Raw genomic sequence first — 21,955 nt, 5'->3', positions numbered from 1 at the left:
GATGTTTTTCTGGTGATGGGAAATTTGAAGATCTACCCTCCTAGCAACTTTCAAATACATAATATAGCATCACTACATATATATCTCAACTATAGTCACCATGTGGTACATCATATCCTATGACTTATTTATTCTATAACTAACACTTTTGACCTTTTTGACCTCCTTCACACCCACTTCATACATTTCTTAACTTCTTAAGTTGAAAACGGGTTGAGATCTTTCTTCGTTTTCAATAGAGTTTTTTACAGCTGTCAGTTTCCCTCTAGGCGCTGCTTTAACTGCATCTCACAAGGTTGGTATGTTGTGTTCTGTTTTTACTCAGTTCAAAGCATTTCTCATTTTCCTTGCGTTTTCTTCTTTAATCCATGGGTTGTTTAAGAGTGGGTTGTTTAATTTCCACATATTTTCTTCTGTTGATTTCTGTTTCATTCCATTGTGTTCAGAGAACATAGTTTGTATCACTTCAATCCTTTTAGATTTATTGAGACTTATTTTAGGGCCTAAAGAAGGTCTGTCCCGAGAATGTTCCTTGTGGATAGGGGAGGAATGTGTCTTCCGCTTTTTTGGGTAGAGAGTTCTTTAAATATGTTAGCTCTAGTTGGTTTAAAATGTTGTTCAAATTTTCCATTCCATTGCTGATCACCCATCCAGTTATTAAATGTCCTTATGGAAAGTGGAGTAAACTCAGTATCTGGGCTTCCTTGGGGATAGTGTTGATTGGCTGCTTTTTCCCCCATGTGTTGGCCAGACTTTCCAGTTTCTTGGTGCATCTTGTAATTTTGTTGTTGTTGAAATGTAGACATTTCCAATAATACAGTGTAGCAGCTCAGGAAATCAGAGCCTGACCCAGCCCCGGGGTCTGTTATTGTTGCTGCTTGCTGGACCGTTCTGGGAAATCTGCAGTCTTTAGTACCTGTGGCCCCTGATGCCTCTAGTGTTCGCCTACTGGTCAGCTAGTCATGGGACACAGACTTCCTTAAATGCCAGATCCAGTAAGTATCTCAGACTTTGCCAAGGGGCCTGCATGGGGAAGGCCGGGGGGGTGGGGGGGAGGCGGTGTGAGTGCTCAGTGTCCTGTTTACAGGACAGTTTACAACTTGGCCTTTAGCTTCCACTTCCTTGCACGGAGGCTCAACGTCAGCCAGAGAGAGAGGTGAAGGCCTTCTTAGAACTGTCCCGGGTGTGCTCACAGTCCTGTGCGTGTATGCGGGCTCTAGGCCCCAGGAGGACATTGGCACTTGTCACAGCCCTCTGGACATTCCATTCTTGCATCTACTTTTAAGTTTTGGGCTCCGAATGGGGCTGGGAAAGCCAAAAAGAGGAGGGAAAGGAGCTAACACTTACTCTGTGCCAGGCTCAGTGCTAGCACTCTCACCATGAACCTCTTCACCTGATTCTTATAAGACTCAGCTGATTTTTTAAAAAAAAGGTTGATCCATTTATTTGAGAGAGAAAGAGAGAGAGCAGGGGAGGGCCAGAGGGGGAGGGAGAGAGTGAATCTCAGCAGAGTCCCCACTGAGCGTGGAGCCCGACACAGGGCTCCATCCTACGACCCTGAGGTCACGGCCTGAGATCACAACCTGAGCAGAAACCAAGAGTCGGTCGCTTACTGACCGTGTCACCCAGGAGCCCCTGAACTCAGTTGATTTTTTCCTGGAAATTTACTTTATGGGTGAAAAGGCTGGGGGCTCAGAAAAGCAAAGATGTGCCCAAGGGCACCCAGCTGGTCAATGGCAAAGTTCTTCTCCGTTTCCCGTGCTCTTACGGTACCGGTGTTTCTCCATCACAAGATGATTTGAGGGAATATAGGGATAATCACTTAACAACTTTCTTTTTTTTTTTAATTTTATCTATTTATCCATGAGAGACACCCAGAGAGAGAGGCAGAGACACAGGCAGAGGGAGAAGCAGGCTCCATGCGGGGAGCCCGACGTGGGCCTCGATCCCAAGACCCCGGGGTTATGTCCTGAGCCGAGGGTAGACGCTCCACCCCTGAGCCCCCAGGCACCCCCAGTCACTGCCTGTGTGTGTGTGTGTCTGTAATTTGTATCCCCAATCCCTGCCTCTATGTTTAGGCCAAGGCACACATCTCTACTTAGTCAATCTATAGGGCGCCTGAGGGGTGCAGTCGGTTAGGCCTCCAACTCTTGATTCCAGCTCAGGTCGTGGTCTCGGGGTCCTGACTCGGCACAGGGTCAGCTTGAGATTCTCTCTCCCTCTGCCCTCCCCGTGCTCGCAGGTACGCACGTACTCTCTCTCTCAATAAGTAAATAAATAAATACAATTTAAAAATATATATAAACAATTATTACGCAAGGCATGGTATGCTCTCAGGGCAAAAGGAGCATGATGGCAGTTGGCCCGATGCCACAGTCTCCCCAAAAGCCGTCCGCTGTGGTGGTGGGAGGGTGGGGGGCGGGGGTGCCCATGGCAGCACCCAGAGGGGCTTCTGCAGAAGGGAACCGTCTCCCGTCTATGCTGCTCAGATGGCAGCCCCGGCCACATCAAGGACTTGGGGGTGGCCCGGGTGGCTGAGGAATTAGATTTTCACATAGTATTTAATCTGAATCCTTTTAAATTTGAATTCCAACAGGGACAGCCGTGCCAGAGAGCTCGGCCCTGCTGCTCCCCTGGGCCTAGAGGTGGTACGCGGAGCCGGGGCCCAGGACGCAGGGGACAAGGGTTCTGTTCCTGCCCCCGGATTGCGTGGCTATGCGGCCTGCCCGAGGGGCTTAGCCTTCCCATGCCTCAGTTTCCCCCTACGGAAAATAGGTCTAGGAAGTCCTGCCCCGTGTATCACTTAGGCTCGTGATGAGGGTCAGGGACTAACACAGGAAAGAATGTTTTTATAAATCACTAAGTAGAGAAATGGAAAAAATTGTCTAAAAATATTTTCAGAGTAGATGAGTTTCTTGGGGCCACTGGGGTCAGGCCGGGCTGGGTGCGGGGTGCAGTGTGGGCGAGCTGGGGGTGATGGAGTGTGGCCCGCATGGGGCCTGGGCCTACGCCACCCTCTGGGCTGCTCGGCCTGTGCTGAACTGGCTCGTGGGCTGTTCCCAGCCCCCGTACCCCGCACCTGCCAAGAGGCCCCGAGGGCCTTCCCACTCAGGCTGGGCCGCGCACTTGTCCCCCAGGGGCCACCCACTCAGTTCACGGTGCTCCCCTTCCCAGCCACCCTGAGGCCTGCCTCCTGCTACGGCCTCGGCCCGACCCGGCTGCCTCCCCGGGACAGCAGCAGGCCGGGCCGCTTGGGCGTCCCTGCTGGATGAGTGGCGGTCCGGGCGGTGGGACCAGCGGCGGCTCGGAACGCTTGTGCTTGGGGCCCCACGAGGGGACTGCCGGCCTCCAGGACTCGGCGGAGCGGGCGAGGCGGGCCCCAGCACCTTGGGGCCTCCCGTCCTGTGCTGGCCCGATGGCTCATGGGGGGCCCTCCAGAGGGCTGGGCGGCCTCGGGCGGCCAAGCTGTCGCTTAGGGAGAAGCATGGGGCCCAACTCGGGGTCCCACTGGGTGCTACACTGTGTGCTGGCAAACGGAATTTAAATAAAATATTAAAAAATAAAAATAAATTAAAAACGAATTTAAAAACCAGAGTAAGAAAATATTTATATCAGTCTAGACATAACCTTTTAAATATTTCCTTTTAAGATTGAATAAAGTATACAAATTAGCTCATAAGAAAAAACCCGAATCAATCCGGGTCCCGGGGGTGGGGCCGAGCGGGCAGAGGTCCACTTCTGCACCCCGGGCCTCTGGAGGCAGCTCCGCTGGCCGGTTGGCCCCAGACACCGAAGCGCCCGCCCCCGGCCTTGGGGGGCTCAGGGCGTTCTCTTAGCTTTCCCAGTGAGGCCTTGCCACCTGGGTCACCGAGCTGACCCCGACCCCTCCTCGGCTCGGCTCCCGGGGGGTCTCCTTGGGGTTCTCTGGCCCCATGACGGTAGAGTCCCGACCTGCCATCCGTCCCCCGTCTCCGGGGAGGGGGCACCTCTCGGCCCCCAGTTGTGCAGCCCTCGCCGCCTCCCAGCAGGCAGGTGTCCAGCAGCCAGGCCGCCTCCCCCCAGCCCCAGGAGAGCCGCCTCCCACTATTTTTATCTCAGGAGCTTTCTCAAGGACAGAGCAGCGGCCCCTGGGCCAAAGGGGGGCCGTGTCCCTGCAGAAAACCTCCCTCATGGGGAAGGAATCCGGGGTTTTTTGTTTTTTGGTTTTTTTGGGTTTCTGCGGGGGGGAGTCCTGGCTCGAAGCCCTCAGTCTCTGTGGGCTCCCTCCCAGCCGACCAGAGTTCAGGGGCGGGTCCGTCGCGTTTTCATAGGAAGGGAAGCGGCACCGGATTAGGGCCAGCCTGGACGGCCGGCCGGGGCCCTCGGCAGCCTGAGTTCACCGGTTAAAAAAAAAGAAAAACAACCCAAACCTTCCTACCGTACTTGGGTCAACAACAGCAGAGGGAGCGCAGCGGGCGGCCTGAACACCCACGAGCGCCAGGCTCTGTGGTCTTTTCTGGTTTTCTGAGGATTGTATGTGCTTAGGGGGGGAGGAGCAGCGGAGGGGGCAGCAGGGAGCACCGCTCCAGCCCAGGCCCCGGGGGGTGCCCCCAGGCCCGTGCTGGCCGCCAGGCTCCGTGGGGGGGACAGCGCTGGGGACTGTCCGTGGGTCGCTGTGACTGCGGGGCCCTCACGCCCAGGCCTGTGTCCCGGGTGCAACCCTGCGGGCACGGGCCACAGTGTGGGGGCCGCGTGGGCGGGCACCCCTGCTCCCCGGAGGCTCCGGCCCACTTCCTGATGAGGCACGTGTGTCAGGGCCCAGGCGCGGCTTGTCCTTCCTGTGTCCCTGGGGGCTGGGGCCTGCGCAGCACCTGCAAGGGGCGGGGGCGCCGGGGACGCGCGAGTGGGACAGGCGGAGGCTCTGCGACGTCCCAGTCCTCCTGTCCCCGAGGAACCTGCCCCTCAGGGACACACTGGAGACACACAGGGGGACACACAGGGGACACTCGGGACACTCAGGGGGACACTTGGGGACACTCATGGGGACACAGGGGGACACTCGGGGACACACAGGGGACACTCAGGGGACACACAGGAACACAAGGGGACACATAGGAGGATACACGGGGGACACACGGGGGACACTCGGGACACACAGGTGGACACAGGGGACACACAGGGGGACAGTCAAGGGGACACACAAGGAACATATGGGGGACACACGGGGGACACTCGAGGATGCTCAGGGACACAGTGGGACACACTGGGGACACTCAGGAACACACAGGGGACACATGGTAGGATACGCAAGGGACACATGGGGATACACGCAGTGGGATACACAGACGGACATGCAGGGGACACGGGACACACGTGGGACACAGGGGTACACGGGGACACAAGGGGACACACGGGACACAGCAGGATACACAGGGGACACACGGGGACACATGCAACACAGCAGGATACATAGGGGACATATGAGGGACACACAGTGGGATACGCAGGGGGACACACAGGGGACACGGGGGGGACACAGGAACACAAGGGGACACATGGTACACAGCAGGATACACAGGGGACACATGGGGACACAGCAGACTGCGGCCCACCACCCCGTGTGGGACAGGGCTGGTGCAGTTCCCGGGTCCCAGGCAGCAGGTGAGCTCGGTGCCTGCCCAGGCCACACAGCGCCGGCCCAGTCACCCCAGTGCAGTCCCCCAGCACATCCAGTCACCCCAGTGCCATCCCCCAGCATGCCCCATCACCCCACTGCAGTGCCCCCAGCACATCTGGTCACCCTAGTGCCATCCCCCCCACAACCCACAAGCCTCAGTGGGGCGGGGGAGCAGTGATAAAAGCTGCGTCCTCGTCACCTGTGGGTGCCCAAGGGCACAAATGTCAGGTGGGGTGGGAGGGTTCCCCTGGCCCGCCTGCTGCCCCCAGACAGTGGTTCTGGGCACCTGGGCACTGGTTTGGGGGAGAAGCTTCCCGTGAGTGTGACAGGCCCCTGGAGGACACGGCGGTCCCAGCCCTGTGGGGACCTTGGGCTTCCAGGGAGCAAGCGCATCCCAAGCTGTAGTGGGAGCGAGCAAGCGAGGGCAGAGCAGGACCCTGCCCCCTACAAGGCGGCGGGTGACCCACTTGGCAGCCCCAGGATGCCTGTGCTGTCTTCCCATCAAGCTCGGATCAAAGCCAAGGTCCTTCTCAGGGGCCACCAAGCCCTACGAGGTCCCTGCCTTAAATACTGCAGGCCGTGCTCCTACCTCAGGGCCTTTGCACAGCCACCCCGGCTGCCTGGGCCTGCTTCCTTCCCCGCAGACCGGGTGGATTGCTCCTCGTCCCTGTCCCTGTGCTCTGTGCCAGCGACGTGTGGGTGGCGCCCCTCCTGCTCCCCACCCCGTCCCTGGTCCCTGGGGTGGCCGGAGCTGAATGAACGAAGGATGCTAATCTCCCCCCACAGGGCTTTGCAGGATCGCTCGGCACTGCTGGGGCGGACGCCACTTGACGCCCATTGTGTGCCCGACGCGATGGGGAGGTGGAGGCAGAGTCCTCTCCTCAAGGTCCTCCCTGGCCCCTGTGAGCACTGGGGGGCGGGGGCTGCTCAGGACCCTGGACACGCCCTGCTGCCCCAGGAGCCGGAGGGGTGGGGAGGGGTGCTGGGGGGGTAGGAGGAGGGGGGAGGGGGAGGAGGGGTGCTGGGGGGGCAGGACCCACGAGGGAACCGTGTGGGCGCCAGGAGGTGACTGGCTTCAGGCACTGCCCCAGGAGGGGGGGGCCGCTCCCCTCTCCTCCCCCTCCTCCCGCCCTCCGCCTCCTCCCCCACCTCTCTCCCTTCCCCCTCCCCTCTTCTCGCCCTCCGTCTGACCCCGGGACCTCATGCCACCTGCACAAGGGCCAGCCCACGGGGGAGGGCGCCGCGCGGTGGGTGGCGCGGGGGGCTGGGAGGGGCACGCGCAGGCCGGGCTCACGCCGAGTCAGGCCGGTCCGAGCGCCCCAAGGCCGGTCCGGCCTCCGTTTCCCACCGACACCGGGAGGCCGAGGACGCGCGGCTGCTGGACCTGCTGGAGGCCGGGCGCCGGGGAGCGAGCCCCGCCTGCAGACTCCCGGCGGGGTCCTCCGCCCGCCGCGCTCAGCGCTGAGCCTGCCCGGCCGGAGGCCCCCCGAAGCGGGCCGCGCAGTGGGGTCCGGCCCTGGGGCGCAGCTCCGCCTTTCCCGCCCTGCGCGCCTGGAGGGGACCCGGGGACCCCGCGAGGGAGGCCCAGCCGCAGCGGGACGTGGGGCTCGCGGGTGCCGCAGGGAGCTGGGGGGGAGGGGAGGGGGGGCGGGCGGGCGGGCGGCCCTCGGTGCTCCCCACGTCCGGATTCTCCTCCTGCCACTGACGCTGTGTGGTCGCGTGACATTGGCGGGCCCGGGAGAGCGGGCGCAGGGCCGCGGCGGGAGTGGGTCGTGCTGCCCGCCCCGCCCGCCCGCCCGCCAAGCCCGGAAGGAAAGTGAGGGTGTAGCGCCCCCTCATGGCGAACCCACGTTACGGCGGCGCAGGAGGGCGGGACTGCGGACAGGGGCTGGGGCTGCAGGCAGGGGCAGGGGGCAGGGGCAGGGGCTGCGGGCAGGGGGCAGGGGCTGCGGGCTGGGGCTGCGGGCAGGGGCTGGGGCTGCAGGCAGGGGCAGGGGGCAGGGGCAGGGGCTGCGGGCAGAGGCTGGGGCTGCAGGCTGGGGCTGCGGGCAGGGGCAGGGGGCTGCGGGCAGGGGGCAGGGGCTGCGGGCTGGGGCTGCGGGCAGGGGCTGGGGCTGCAGGCAGGGGCAGGGGGCAGGGGCCCCACGACGTCCAGGCGGTGGGAAATGAACCTTCCTCTGGGCAGCCCTCTCGCAGGCCAGCACCCGCCTGCTGTCCCCCCACAGCCGATTCCCTCACGCGGGTCCCAGTTACTGTTAAGTGGCCAGGAACACTGAGCAGACAGAAACCAAGACCCCCACCCACACCCGCACCCCAGAGCCCGGGGAACGAGGGCAGAACCTGGGAGGCCCAAGTGCAGGCAGGCTCTGACCTGGGGCAGCTGCCTTATGGTGTTCATCCGTCCAGCCGACCATCCGTCCATCCGTCCATCTGTCTGTCCATCCATCCATCCGTCCGACCATCCACTCATTCCTGCACAACTGCTCCGGAGCCTCCCCAAGGGCCAGGTGTGAGCCTTCGCATTGGAGAAACACCAGTAAACAAGCAGCTGAAGGCCTTTGCCTTCACGGAGTTGCGTGTGGACTCAAAATAGATGGAGCGGGTGATGAATAAGGACGCGTGTGGTGCGCGTGGAAGGGAGAGCGCCGTGAAATGGGAGGTAGCCGGGGCAGGAGGCACCACAGCGTGCCCGGGGGGAAGCAGGCCGTGGGCGAGGCAGGCGGCCCTGTGGGAGCAGGAGACACTTGAGCAGGGACGGGAGGTGACAGCCCAGCGGGCCCCGGGGGCAGGCCAGGCCAGGCCCAGGTACAGCAGGGGCCCTGAGGCACACTGCCTGGCTTGTGTGCTTTCTGCCCTCGCTTGGGCAAAGTCAGGGGATCTAGGGTGTGGCCCCCACACCCCCCTGGGGTGTCCAGGACGAAGATGCCTTGGTGGCAGTGACACACACTAGCCGGGAAGGGGAAGCAGAGGCCCGCCAACCAGGTGAGTGGGAGGAAGGGCTTCCTGAGCAGGGCGGGAGGTACAGGAGGAGTGCGAGGCCGGGCTGGGGGGTACGAGGTCCTGACCCCTGTGGGAAGGTGCCCCCCACGGCTCCTGCTCGCTGTCACCTGGAGTCCGTGTCACCCATCGTGCTTGTCTGCGGACACGGCCCCGACCCAGTTACGGCCTCCCGCGCTGGGATCCTGGGTGGAGCCCAGGTCTCCGGGCGCCACACGCCCCCACTCCGGTGGGGAAGTCACCAGGCAGGGGCCTTTCAGCACGTGGGCCACCCTGGGCCTTACTTGTCCACGGTCAGGGACAGTGAACAGCAGCTGCACGAGGCGAGACGCACCCGCTAACCCGCGGAACTCCAGCCGCCCGCCTCTTCGGCATCTGCCCCCACTTGGCCTTTACACCAGCCTCGGCCAGGGAGTCCTCACGACCTCCCCCCTCTAACAGGGAGGAACCGAAGCCCGGGACAATGACTGGGGGTAGTCCCTCGGGCCAGCACGGCCCTGCTGCCTTGTCAAGCCGCCCCTCCTGCCCAGGTCAGCCCCCTCAACTTGTCCTCCAGAAACGGGGACAGTTAGTAGCTCATCCACTCTTTACTTGAGGCGCAGTTGCTGCAGCGGTTCTCAGGTGCTGCCTGATCCCCGGGCCCGGGCCCAGGCCCCAGCCTGCTTCCAGGAGCCTCCTGTGCGACAGCAGCTCCCCAGGACGTGCCAGTGCCTCGAAGTTTGAGCACCACCGCTCCGACATATGGCTCTTCCATGGACGGGCGTCACAGTCTTACTCCGTAAAGATGCAAAGAAAGGCCAGTGTAGGTCCTCGGGAATGCCATGGGGCGACCCTGGAAGGGAAAAGGTGGATCTTGGGATCGCCCTTGAAACCACCTTGTACTTATGGGCGGAGCTGGGAGCAAGCCTCGTGAGAGGAGGCGGGTGCCACGTGGAGCCGTCTTTGAGCCCCGATGCTCAAGGATAGTTTCTCAGGCACAACTGGGACTTTAGACTGGCAGAGAGATGAGTGGGAACAGAGACAAAGGTAAACGTGGGGTAGTGTGGATGGGGGAGCTGCAGGCTGTGGAGTGGGAGGGGGGCTTCAGCTGGGGTTCCTGAGCCCCCGGTGGGGTAGGGGCACCAATGGACTCAGGGGGCTTCTGGATCCCCGGAGGTGAACACCAAGCTTTGAAGGTGTCTACAGCTTTCCAGGGAGAGGCCTTCGGGAGGGATAGTTTAGGGGGGCAGTTGGGGCCCGGGCTTAGCAGACTTCCCGTTAAAGCCCCCCTTCCCCACCTAACTTCCCGTTAAAGCCCCCCTTCCCCACCTACTCGTGTGAGTCACCTCCATCTTTTGGGCCTGTTTTCTCACCTGTAAAGTGAGGCTAACAGAGTTGATTTGAGGATTACGTCCCCCAGACCAGGGCCTAGTTGAAGGCAGCGCCCAGCGTTAGCTGTCATTGATAATACCGTAGTTTTGGAGGGTTCTGTGTCCCCCCCAAACAGCTTAGACCATTCATACCTATTCTGGATATGTTGGGGGACCCTGTTCAATTAAGGGACATAATAAATTATGTCCTTAGTTTGCCCAGCTGAAGGCTGGGAGTCATTCTTACTTCCTAGCAGTTGGGATTAAACACTGCACGGGGCTGGGGCTGCTGGGCAGTTGCTGGGTACGCTCGTTACGTAAGTGACCCAGTGTCGAACATGCTGGTCTGGTGTTTACTACCAAAGTCTGACTGGCATATATGTGCCACACAGATGTGACTGTGTTCCGATAAAATTGTATTTAACGAAACACGAGTTGGGCCTCTATTCTACTAAATTCTCTCATAGAACATCTCCTAATCCTCTCGTGTCTTTCGGGCAGACAGGGATAATCTGTAGATAACAGATCTCCAAATTCCCTTGTTCTAACCCTAGTTTATTTCCCCGCCTAATGTTCTCACTTGAGACTTCTGGTACTGTGTTAGTTAACAGCCACAATGGGTGGCCTTTTCTTTTGTCCAGGAGTTCAAAGTTTCAGAGTTTCCCCAACTAAGCAGGAGGCTGGCTTTCTGGCTGAGAGGTATCTAACGTTAAAGTTGTATCTATTCATCCGATTGCCCAAGTCAAGAATGGCTTCTAATTTTGTCAGATTTTTTTTAAGATTTTTATTTATTCATTTATAAGAGAACAGAGAGAGAGGCAGAGACACAGGCAGAGGGAGAAGCAGGCTCCGTGCAGGGAGCCCGACGTGGGACTCGATCCCGGGTCGCCAGGATCACACTCCAGGCTGCAGGCGGCACCAAAACCACTGTGCCACCGGGGCTACACTTGTCAGATTTTTTTTTTAATGTCTTTAGATCAAGTGATTTTTATGCCTCTAGAATCTATTAATGAAAAGTTAATTTAAATCCTAGGATTGAAAAAAAATAAAAATAAAAAAAAATAAATCCTAGGATTGAACCATCTTGCCATCCTCAGAATGATCCTGTTTGGTCCAAGGTTATGTCACGATGCTGTTGGGTTATGTTCGCTGAGTAGTATCCAGCTTTTAGGTACTGACGATCTAATCATTGGGGAGAGTTGTCCATAGTTCTTCCTATAAACTTTCTGAAATCTGTTATTGTTTAATTATGAAACATGGATATTTTTCCTTTTTCTAGAGTAGCTTGCATAGCACTAGAATAATATACTCCTTTAAATATATGTAGAGGAAAAAAATAATAAATAAATAAATAAATAACTGTAGAAGGCAGCCCGGGTGGCTCAGTGGTTTAGCGCCGCCTTCAGCCTGGGGCATGACCCTAGAGACCCGGAATCGAGTCCCACGTCGGGCTCCCTGCATGGAGCCTGCCTCTCCCTCTGCCTGTGTCTCTGCCTCTCTCTCTCTCTCTCTGTCTCTCATAAATAAATAAATAAAATCTTTTAAAAAATAAAACTATAAATAAATAAATAAATGTAGAATTCCTGCTGAGACTGTCTGGGCCAGGTACTTTTTTAGGGAATTAGTTCTTTGATAACTTCTGTGTAAACTGTTTCAATATTTCTCATCTGGAATTAGGATTAATAAATTACATGTTTAAGCTAAATTAATCCATTTCATCCAGACTTAAACATTCTCTATATTGCCTTTTTTTTTTTTTTTTGAGAATTGGCTCTTCATTTTTTTTCCTATTGTAAATAATTATGTAAATATGGTGTCCTGTGTCCTTGGCACCGGCCCCCATGTTGGACTTTCCACTCCATGGGCCAGCACTGGAAACAAACTTCGCTTTGCTATTTATTATCCCAACAGAGTTTTAAATTAGCTACAGCTGCATTTTAAAAACCCACTTCCTAAATACAGTAAAATTCCTAAGTGTGCAGTTCAAACTGTGACAAATGGTTATAGCCACGTAGCCACCACCTCATCAAGCTCTAGATCATCTAGACCCAGAAAGGTCCCCACACTCCAGTGTGCTCAGTTTCCCAACTCCCTCCCCAGGCAACCGCTGTCCTGATCTTTATCACCTTGGATTACTTCTGCTTGTTCTATAAGTAGGACGACACGATGCGTACTGCGTCTGGTCTCCTTCACTCAGAGGGCCTTAGTTTTTAAGGGCAAACCTACTCGTGTGGATTAGTAGTATCCTCTGCACAAATCCAGTCCCTGGGGGAGGAAGTGGCACCGCCTAATGACATATCAGTGCCTCGATGGCTACGGGGTTCTAGGTTGGGAGCTAGTTTCTCTCTGTATATTGAAAATAACAGGGATCCCTGGGTGGCGCAGCAGTTTTGTGCCTGCCTTTGGCCCAGGGCGCGATCCTGAAGACCCGGGGTCGAATCCCACGTCGGGCTCCTGGTGCATGGAGCCTGCTTCTCCCTCTGCCTATGTCTCTGCCCCTCTCTCTCTCTGTGTGACTATCATAAAAAATTTAAAAAAAAAGAAAATAACATTTCATTGTTTCAGGTTGCCACTGTTGGCAGAAGCCAGCTTCTGGTCTATTATTCCTTTAAGGGTAACTTTTCTCTTGGCTACTTTTGAGATGTTTGTCTTTTTGTAGATTATACATATTTTATCCTAAATATATATATATATGTATATATATATATATATATCTGTATGTATATGTAGATTTCTTTATTCTAATTTGCATTTGTTGGGCTTCTTGAATCCATGCTTTGGTGTCTGATTATTTGGCACTGATAAAACATCTTACTCAGATTATTTCTGCTCCATTTTTCTCTTCCTTCGGGACTCCAAATGAATATGTATATGTATATTTTAGACTTTCTCATGTCTTCTCTTAACTTTCTTTTGTGTCTTCATATCACACTCTGGAAAGTTTCTTTAGCTTCCTCTTCTGGGTCATGAATTTTCTCCTTACCTCTATCTAATATGATGACAAACTGTCCCATTGAGGCTTTTCACATTTTTGGTCATTGCATTTTAACCTCTATTTGATTGTTTTCTTTCAAATCTGTTATATTAATAATTTCTAATCTGCCAATTTTCAGACTTGGATTTTTATCCCCTTGAACAGAAAAGCAATTATTTTGCAGTCTACTCTTAGTAGCCGGAGCCCAGTGGGTCTTTCTGTTGTCTCTACTGGTCTTGTCTCATGCTGTTTGTTCCTGTGTCTGGATTTTGTGTTCTGGACACTGTATTTGAAAAGTGATCCTCTGAGAAATGCAAGACCAAGGCAACCACTTCCAGAGTATTTATCGGCTCCTGGCCAGGGGCTTTGAGTCATGAACAATACGGGAGGACAAGGTTGTGGGATGAAGTTAATCCAGTTCCAGAAATTGAGATCTCCTGAGCATTGTGACATGCAGCCCAGCTGCTGTCCATGCAGGACTGGATTTCAGTTCTGGGCTAGAGTGGGAGGTCTAAGGTTTAAATCCTGGCTCTACTGTGGGACCTCAGAAGTGACTCATCCTCATTAAGCTTCAGTTTTATCACCTTGAATTGAGGTATCTTCTTACCTTCATGTGGAGAAACCCATGCCCAGACGGGAAGGTATTTCTTGCAACAGGCTACAGTCGGTGAGTAGGAGCTATAAGATATAACCTAGGCTCTTCAAAGGCTGCTGCTACCTGAGATTTCAGTTTTGCAGCTTGTGTTCAGGGGTGTATTTTCCCAGCACCTTGCTTCCCATGCACATAAAGGAGTCTCTGCAATCCTTATCATACTTACCATAATAAGAAGGAAGTGTCTGAATTAGGTCAGGGGACTGGGACTCCAGGAGAGGTTGGTACGTGGCAAAGGGAAGGAAGGCTGGAGGGCAAGTCAGGGCTAGAAGAGCTTGTGGGGTACACGGAAAAGTGACATAAAAAAGCTCCTGCTATAAAGAGTTTACCCCTGTACACCGCAAACAACCAGGAGACCAGCTGTTCCCGGCTCGTTTCCCACGTTCGCTCCTCCTTCTCCGCTTCTACTGTTTGAGGCTGTTGACATCTGCTAAGCTGGTTCTGAGACACAGCTTCTAGCTGTTACAGGAGCGCCCCCCCTGACTTTTAAAAAGATTTTATTAATTGGGGGAGAGAGAGACAGGGCGTGAGAGAGAGTGAGAGTGCGCAAGCTGGGGGGAGAGGCAGAGGCAGAGGGAGAAGCAGACTCCCCACCGAGCAGGGAGCCTGACTCGGGCCTCCATCCCAGGACCCTGGGGTCAGGGCCTGAGCCGAGGGCAGACGCTTAAACGACTGAGCCCCCCAGGGGCCCCCAGAAGGCCCTCTTCCATAACAGTGTGATGTAATAGGTAGACGGTTGGAAGCTGGGGGATGCCGAAACCAAAGATGCACACAAGAGGATTGAGGAAAGGGTTGGTAGGCCCCAATAGCAGACAACTTAGGGACATTATTGCCTTTGTGGGCCAACGACTCTCACAGTAGACTTTCCCAATAGAAAAGACACATGTTGGGACGCCTGGGGGCTCGGTGGTGGAGCGTCCACCTTCGGTTCAGGGGGTGACCCCGGGGTCCTGGGATCGGGTCCCACATCGGGTTCCCCGCATGGAGCCTGCTTCTCCCTCTGCCTGTGTCTCTGCCTCTCTCTGTGTCTCTCATGAATAAATAAATAAAATCTTGAAAAGAAAAGACCTATCTTGGCAGAGGTCTACCTGCCAGTGTCCTCCTGGCCTCATCACAGAGTCACTTCCTTATTAGAAAATATGTTTTGCCAAGAAAATACACTTCTTTGAGGTACTTGCCTCGGCATCTGGCTGTCGTTCCACACCCCATCTGAGAAGCTCTCACTCTGACCGCGGCGAGCAGCCTCTGTCCTCGGCGGCTTGTTGGCCACACTGGTCTCCAGGTTCCCTGCCTGGCCCCGGTCGGTCGCTGCTTTCCTGGCCCCGGGGGTCTCTGGCTGAGAGCCGGGGACGGGGGAGAATCCCGGAGCGCTGGTAACGTCGAGGACTTCCAGGGCGAGAACCAAGGGTGGCTCTCGAGCAGCCCGAACTGGAGCTACTGCTGAAGTCCTGGGACCACGTGGCATCTTTGATTTCGTTATGAAGGTGACGCGGGACAAGGCCTTCACTCTGCGGGGGCCCAGCCTGGAGGGAAGCAGACCCCTCCCTGGTGGTAACTTCATGCCCATCGAAAAGAGCGCTTGTCCACCGCTGCAGTCCTTCCCACCAGCGCCCCAGGACCGGCAGGGGCGGAGGGGTCCACCCTTCGCGAAGAGGAACCGGGACTCCCTGTTGGCCCTTGCCTTCCGCTCTGTGCTCTCCAAGTGCACGTCCTCCTCGACTCACGAGGGGCTACGTGCTGAGGAGCCCGCTGCAGGGTGAGAACGCATCCCATACACCGCAGCTGCTGAGCATTGCAGTCCAGCCTGACTTCCCCGAATTGTGCTCAGCCCGCTCACGTTGGCCTTCACCTGGGCACAGGCCTCTACACAGTCTGTCTTACCATCAAGAGTCAAACATCTCCTGTAACTTCTCGGATCCTGTACTGCAAGTGAAATGTAGGAGGGTCATCGTCTGGGTACAGGATGGTCGTGAGATGCCTGTTGACCTTTGTGATCGTGGGGCTGACTGGGGGCTGCCGCTTGCTGCCGGTGCCCAGGGTCTGGCCCAGGAAAAAAATTCAAAATTCCAAGTAGTCTCTACTGAATGCATATCACTTTTGCACCATTGCAAAGTAGAAAAAAAAAATCATCAGTTGGAGCATCCTAAAGTGAGGGCTGTCGGGAACGAAGGCATGACCTACTTTCTGCGGGGTTGAGAGCCCCATGGAAAGGACTCTCCTACTTTTAGGGGAAGGGGGTTGAGCCAGAACAGAGCGTTTGCTTGTAGAGCAAAGGGTTAGCGTAGACATGAGAGCTTATGTTGGTTCGATTCTTTCTGACCAGCCTGCACGTTCCCAGTTCTGGCGGGTGAGGTCCTCCATATGACGGCTGAGGATGGCACTACTTTGTCCTGTGGCTTCGTCTGGTCGCTGCTCCACCTCGCATAGCAAAAGTGCTCAGTCGGCACCCTGCTCTCGGGGCTCAGCCTCGGCCGGGGCTGTGCCCCTCCCCCTGACCCCTCCGTGCCAGGCCCGAGCTCGGGACGGTGAAGGCCGACCTGGGGAGATCCTGATCTGGGAGCCTGCAGCGGCGCTGGTGAGAGTACAGGCTGCCCTGGAGATAGCACGGCAGACTGGCCGGGGCTGGAACAGGTTGGGCCGCGAACCCATGAGAGGAGCAACAAGGTTTAGCAGACGTGAGGGCACGGGGGCACGTAACCCAGAATAAGAATTCAAACTGTGGCCTTCTGCCCGAAGGGGTGTAAATCTAGATTTTTAGAAAAAAAGGAGTCTCTGTGTCTGGGAACCTGAGGACTGTCCTATAAAGAATTAGAGGCAGCTGTTGGCCTCAGGTTTTCTTACCTCGGGGCTTCCCGCTGCCTCATTTCGGGTGGTTGACTCTTCGAGGCTTTAGGAAGGTGTTTCCTCCGTCCTCCCCATCGCTTCGCCTTCCCTCAGAGGCAAGGTGCTTTGAATAGTCGAGAGTCTCGGGAGCTTGCTAGAACTGAAGACTCTCACCCCCATGCCCCGAACGAACGTCTGGCAATGAGGCCTAGCCTCCGCCGTCCTGGAAGTCCTCCGTGCGGATCAAGAGGCAGGTGTACGGCGCGCACGGCTCCCGGCGGGGAGAGGCCACGGCCGGGCCCGGGAGCCGCTGGCGGCATTTGTAAGGAGGTGACACGGGAAGGATGCGAGGACCGAGCTCCGAGGGTCTGGAGTGGCCAACCTAGGAGAAACGGGGAAAGAAGGGCCCATGTTCTGGAGTAAGGGATGGCAAGCGCCTTCCACACGGGGCTACCTAGGGAAGCATTGGGCCTCGTGAGCCCGGGTCTGTGTCACCGCTCCTCCGCCCTCCCGTGGAAGCGTACACGCGGCCAAGGACACGCATCCACAGACGTGCGCGGCCGTGCTTCATTTACAGGAAGAGGCATCTGGGGCGCCTGCGGGGCTCAGCCAGTGAGCATCTGCCCTTGGCTTGGGTTGTGATCTCGGGGTCCTGGGATCAAGCCCCGCATCGGGATCCCTGCTGGGCCGGGAGTCTGCTTCTCCTCCCCTTTTGCGTGTGCATCTCTCTCTCTCCCTCTCTCTCTCTCTCAAATAAATAAATAAATCTTTAAAAGTTAAAAGCAAAACGAAACCAAAAGAGGCAGCTGGATTTGGCCCCTTGGGCAGGAGTTTCCTAACCTCTAGTCCAGCAGAAAAATGTACTCAGGCTTTTGATTTTCTATCCGTCTCTGTCTCTCCTTCTCTGTCTCTCCCTCTCCCTTCCTCCCTCTCTTCCTCCCTCCCTTCTTTCAAAATCCCTTTTTCTTTTTTTAAAAATTTTTATTTATTTATGATAGTCACACACAGAGAGAGAGAGAGAGAGGCAGAGACACAGGCAGAGGGAGAAGCAGGCTCCATGCACCGGGAGCCCGACGTGGGATTCGATCCCGGGTCTCCAAGATCGCGCCCTGGGCCAAAGGCAGGCGCTAAACCGCTGTGCCACCCAGGGATCCCAAAATCCCTTTTTCTTAGAGCGATTCCTGCTTTGCGGGGTTCTTGCTGAGGCACAGGGTGGACATGCAGCACCTACCTGTTCAGTTTCCCTTTTTTCTCAAAGTAGGCCTTTCTCAGAAGAAAGTGTTTTATTTTTTTAAAATGTTTTATTTATCTATTCATGAGAGACACAGGGAGGGGCAGAGACACAGGCAGAGGGAGAAGCAGGCTCCCTGCAGGGAGCCTGACACGGGACTCGATCCCGGGACCCCGGGGTCACACCCTGGGCTGAAGGCGGGTGCTGAAGCGCTGAGCCACCCGGGGGTCCACACTTGGAAGTTGTTAAACATGGACTGAACTGCCTTGTGGGGCCATGAGATTTCCCCTTAAAATGTTCTGAGTACTTACTAGACGTTGAGAGAGGTCCGTATAGGGCAGGGCAAGTGGAGCCATTAGTCTCCTTCCATCTCCGGGGCTTCATTAAGCTTGGAATCCGTGCGAATAAGCTCTGCCTTGCTCTGATGACTGACCGTAAGCCAAGTGTTGGGCTGTGCTGGGACCCAACACCGGGTCTAGTCCACCTAGAATGTTCCTTAGTGACCAGACTTAAGAGTTCAGGGCAGGGAGCAGGGAAACAGCTTCTAGAACAACACACGTGAACTCCTGGCTTACTGTGTTCGGGGCTGTGCTCTGGATGGGTGTTTGTGCATCTATGGCCCCGGCCCAAGTGCACAGGAGGGGAGGCCACACTCGCCCGTGAATCCCCCACGCGTGTAACCTACGACAGGAAGACGGGGGCTCTGTTCATCACGGGGCACGCTCCCCCGTCCTCCTCTGTGAGGCCCACACGCGTGCTAGCAGTAGGCTGAGGCCTGTGGGTCTTCCCAGTCTGGCTGTCCTCACGCTCTGTTTGTCAACAGCAGAGTCACAGTGACATGAACGTCACCGAGGATGTCCTGCCGCAATATCCCGACTGGACAGGGCAACCGCTGCGAGTAACTCCAGGGTCTAAAGGCTCATGGCCACCGGACACCTGTTCTCATCGAGGGAAGGACCCGAGGCGCCAGATTCTTGGTTGGCTTCCTCCCTATTTCTTTGGGTAACAACTTCTAGAACAACTTCTAGAAACTTCTAGAAAATGTCCAGAGTGAAACGTCCTCAGGAGGCAGCCGGGCTGGTGGAGAGAGCACTGCCCTAGAACTCAAAAGGCCTGAGTTCTTGTCCAAACTCTCACACTTAATGGTCTGCGTCACCTGGAGAGTTGATAGCTTCAGGCAGGCGCCCCGTGACGTGGGATTGGATGCTCTGCTCGTTGGGAAAGACCGTAGTCTGACGCTGAGCGAGGCAAGGCCGGGGCCTGGGCACCAGTCCCTCCGGGTCTATCCACGGGCTACGGGGGGAGGACGCCCGGCTCCCAACCCACTCCTGCAAGCCACCTGCTCAGCTGGATCCCGAAAACGGGAGTCAGTCCCGCAGCCTCAGGCCTCCCTGGTAGAGGGCGGTATTCTTGGGGGAATTTCTGAATTTTCTAGAACCAGCAGAGACCCTCAAGGCCAGGGCAGAGCAAAGGCCGGCGGGTCCCACATGAGGGAGTTCCCGGTGCCTGTCCCTCCTGGGGGCGGGGGCGGGAGACGAAGGGGTTCAACCTTCTCACATGGGGACTTACATGGTTTTTGACCTCTGCCTCCTGTGGGTCCCCAGGTGGTGGCTCTGAATCGCCTCTGTACTCCCCACTCCCACCAAGGTTCTGCGTGATCCGGGTGGAAAGTCAACGTGCTTTCCCCGGCGAAACAGCAGCACGCGGGCATCGGGTCTCCGGGAAGAAGGATATTTGGACGCACAGGCCTTTGCCCCGAAGCGCTGGAACTTCTACCCTGATGAAAACACCTTCCTGTTACTCCTGTAGGAGGGACAGACTCAGGCCCCCACGAGTATGGAAGGAAATCACGGGACAGTCCTCAAGGAGGTCTCCTCAGAAATAGGGACAACTGGAGCCAACTCGCTGAGTCATTAGCTGGGCTTCGGGACCCCCCTCCGGTACGGGGAGCCCCGGGAAGCTGGCTTAGTCATTTCAACTTCCTAACTCCTGTCTCCTCTGCCAAGAAGGGGGGCGGCGGATTAGTTTTAGGTCCAATAAGGCCGCGGGATGTGTTGTCAGCCTCCCTCCGACTACCACCCAAGCAAGAGCGTTGGGCCCAGCGAGCTCCGGCCGCGCAGAAGGTGGTGGCCAGATGGCCAGTTCCACTCGGAGGCCTGGGCCCTTGGTTAGCTCATCAGTGAGGCCGAAGGGGGGAAGGAAAGAACCGACAGGCTCGCCAGGTGCAGGTACCCCAAGCCGTGCAGAGATGCAGCCCTCCCCGGCATGGACCTCGGCTCCCAAGGCGTGGACAGGGGGCTGGCGAGACGTGCCGAGGACTACGTTTCACCTGCCAGCGGGCCCATTGGGGTTTGTCACCGGGATCCCAAACCATTCGGAGCCATGGTCTTCCCTTCCTCCTTCTCTAGCATTTCCCCAAAGAACGGCTACAGGAAGGTCACTTCTACGGAGCCTCAGACCAAAAATTAAGCCCCGGGTAGGAGGGATGGCCCAAGGAACCTTCTCCGTCTGTAGTGTGGCTACTGGTCTGGGGGGCCTGGCACGTCCTGACAGAGAGACCCCCAGACTGACGGCCTCGTAGCCCTGTGCTTCCAGAAGCCTCTCTGGTCCCCACCTGCTTCTACGGCGGCTCCGCCTTCAGTTCCCGCCTGTACTGGAAGGTTGAGCTGAGGGTGGGCCCCTTCTCCGCTAGCCCACCTAGGTCGTGGAATGTCCCGCGGCATGTGGAAGGGGAAGGGCCCCTGCTGTCCCCCCACGTAAGCGACGGCGGGGGAAGGATAGAGAAATCAGGGCAGGGAGAGGCAGTGGGACCGCAGCCCGGGAGCGAGGGATTGCTCGGGGTTACGGGGGCTGAGGCTCGGAGCTCTGGGGCGGCGGTGCTCGGGCCGTGCCTGCCTTCCCAACCACGGAGGCGAGGACCGGGCACTGAGGGGCCGTGCGTGAGGCCGGGCCTGCCGTGATGAGGCAGACGCCTGGAAGGTGGGTGCCGCTGCCCCAATGGGGCTGGAGGGCCGAGGCGCTGTGGGCCCCGGGGACGTGTCCCGCTGGGAGCCCTGAGCCAGGTCCTCGCTCCTGCTGTCCCGGGGGGGCAGTGGGAGAGCTGCATGTTCGAGATCCTCCCGGAGGAGCTGAGATCCCGACGAGAGGCCTCGGGTAAGTGTGCGAACTGGGCATCTTGGCTTGATCCCTGGCTGAACTCGAGGTAGATGTGTAGGACCCGTTGTGTCCAACTCCGTTATGGTTGGGGGGTGGTGGTGGTTTGGTTTGTTTTATTTATTTTGGTTTTTTGTTTTCAGTTTTTTGGTCTTTTTTAGGGGAGAAAGGTCAGAGGCCTCACACTAATCAACCCTCGGAGCCCTCTGGGAGACATCTACTCCCGAGACTCACTGAACAAATACCTGGAATTTGCTGAGAGGTTGGACTTCCAGCCTCGAGATGAGGCCCCTGAGCGGGTTCCTGTCACTCGAGGCCAAGAAGTCAGAACCTGATGCAATGTACCCCGATAGTCTTACCGCCTAGTGTACCCTGCAAAGCTGTGCACAACTCCCTGAAATTGAAGTGAAAGCAAACGTACCCACATGCTTCAGCCAAACTTTTTTTTTTTGCCATTTTCCTTTTTTATTCCTTTGCCCGGGTACAGACACCGACACAACAAACGTGATCTGGTTTTGCTGCTTTTCCTCTTCTTGCCACATAACCACTTTCTCCCAGCAGCCACTTCACGGCCACTTGGCCTGAGGCCAAGCCGGACTCCCAGACTCTGTGGGGGTGAGGACGTGTCCCCAGAGAACCCATGTCCCGTTCCCACGCACACGTTAACATCAGTTACCTCTGGAGTCCTCACTGGTTAGGGGTGATGATCTCCCATTTTCTAGAAGAAACACACACGTCCAAATTTCATGACTCTAGTCCAGCCCAGTTCATGGCAGGGCCTGAGGATGAGAGGAGGAACGCTGGAAGGGTGTGGGCTGGAATTTGACAAGACAGGGTTCAAACCTCAGCTCGAGCACCTGCTAAGCGAGGGAATTAACTTTGTCTCTTTGAAGAAACTGTTTCTTGGTCCGTGAAATGGAGATACCAGGGGGCCGTGGGGAGAACAAACACGACGACGGCCACATACATAATGTCACTATTCAGTCGGGACCCTGGGTGGGAGCTCCTGACTCTACGGGGAGACTCTCTGGGACACGCACCCTCCCCATTGCACTGGCCTCTGCCTGGCGGATGAAGGATTAGATGTTGTCCTGAGCGTCTCTGGATCCTCTTCCTTGCT

Source organism: Nyctereutes procyonoides, unplaced genomic scaffold (assembly GCF_905146905.1).
Source record: "Nyctereutes procyonoides isolate TBG_1078 unplaced genomic scaffold, NYPRO_anot_genome, whole genome shotgun sequence".
Taxonomy (NCBI): Eukaryota; Metazoa; Chordata; class Mammalia; order Carnivora; family Canidae; genus Nyctereutes; species Nyctereutes procyonoides.
Note: the sequence above shows the minus strand (reverse complement) of the source record.